Here is a 2,032-nt window from a genome sequence, read left to right on the forward strand (position 1 = left end):
GAAATAATATTCACAAAATGATAATGGAATAATATTGGATTTGTACAGCTAGAATAGACATAAATTGATTTTAAAATCTTAAAAATTAGGGAAAAATACCAAGACTCTTGGGTATGCTTATATATGCATACACATGCTATTTTGGAGGTATTTTGAGTGTAAAAAAATACATAGGGAAAAATCGGGTGTCAACAGCTGCCCCTCTTTACCCGGGAAGGATGAAAGAGTTGTCGGGTAAAGATATGATGGCCAATTTTGACCGAATGAAACGATTGAAGAATTTTGACCGAGCTCTGGTTCCTGAGCTGCCTACATATCCCTGGTATTACAGGAATCAGGCCATATGTAGTTCGGGATCCGCCGACGGAGTATGCCGGTGGGGATTTTCCAAGAAGGGCGCGATGGTCAGAGTCTGATAGGCTGCGGGAACGGGAGCAGGATCGCTCCTGCTGAGACGGCTGTTGCTAGCCGGTGTACCTGCAAATGAATAATACCAACATATATTGTGCGAAAATTTAAACGTGATGCAAGTTCCCGTTGGACCATGAATGTTGTCTTTGGACGGTTAGGATGGCGTCCTCGGACTATGGTGTCCTGGGCCATGAAACACATAATAAAGGATTCGCAGGCTATGAAATGATGCTCTCGGGCTATGAGAATGATGCCTCCGAACCATGATGCCATTGAATAATGCGATGCAGAGATAAAAGTGGGGTCCTCAGGCCATGGCATGACGTTCTCGGGCTATGAAAATGGTGCCTCTGAACAATGATGCCTTCGGACATTTGGCGATCTTTCAGCCCATGAAATGCAGGATTTGGCGATCTTTCAGCCGATGCAAGACTTAGATAAAAAATGGCGATCTTCCAGCCGATGCAGGATTTAAATGAAGTGGCGATATTTCAGCCAATGCAAGACATAAATAAAAATGGCGATCTTTCAGCCGATGCAAGATTTAAATAAAGCAGCGATATTTCAGCCATGCAAAGATGTAAGTAAAATGGCGATCTTTCAGCCGATGCAGGATTTAAATGAAGTTGCGATATTTCAGCCATGCAAAATTTAAATGAAGTGGCGATATTTCAGCCAATGCAAGACATAAATAAAAATGGCAATATTTCAGCCGATGCGGGATTTAAATGAAGTGGCGATATTTCAGTCATGCAAAGAAGGAGACAGAGCTTAGTCTAGAATTTTGATATTTTTCTAATTTTTAAAGCTTTTTAAAATTATTTTATTATTTGTTTTAGCAGTATAAAATCCAATAATTATTCCCAAAACTATCATTTTGGTGAGTAATTTATTTCCATCCTTATATTTACACCACAATATAATTAAGGTGATTTTTGCATATTTTTATAAATTTATTTGATATTTTTAAGCTAAATTGCATAAAATTGCAATTATAGCCTATATTACGATTAATAGCGTTTTACAATTATAAAATTATTCCCAGTATTTTTAGATTGACGTTTATATATTATTACTTAATTCAGTGCTTTCAATTTGCTTTTAAAATCATTTAAACTATTTTAATTAAATTAAAAAGGGAGAAATTGGATATTTAATATATAGCCCATTACCATTTCAATTTTAGCCAAAATCAAACCTCCAATTTCCCAGCCCTATTTTTTGATTCAAACCCGACCCAATTCCTAAATTACCCGCCCCTGACCCACTCAATAACCCGCCCAGGCCTTTCTTTAATCCCAGCCGTTGATCTAACAGATCAACGGCTCACACGCATCCTTTCCTTTTTTAATCCACCAACACCCTCAACCCTAAATCATTTCCCCTTTACCCGCCGCCCTTGAATCCCTTTCCTCTCCAATCCTCTCTGCAACCCCGTTCAAACCCTAGCCGCCGCCACCTAAACTAACCCTAATCCCCTTCGATTCCCACCGGAATCCATGGCTTCTCAGGCCATGGAAACCTCATACTCACCTCCTACTGCTCCTGTGAGCCTGATGCTCGAAGGATCGAGGACAGACTTCGAGGGTCTTCACTCAGATCTTCGCCGACTCGAGGTTTC

The sequence above is a fragment of the Nicotiana attenuata genome, chromosome 2, assembly GCF_001879085.1.
Source record: "Nicotiana attenuata strain UT chromosome 2, NIATTr2, whole genome shotgun sequence".
NCBI classification, from domain to species: Eukaryota; Viridiplantae; Streptophyta; class Magnoliopsida; order Solanales; family Solanaceae; genus Nicotiana; species Nicotiana attenuata.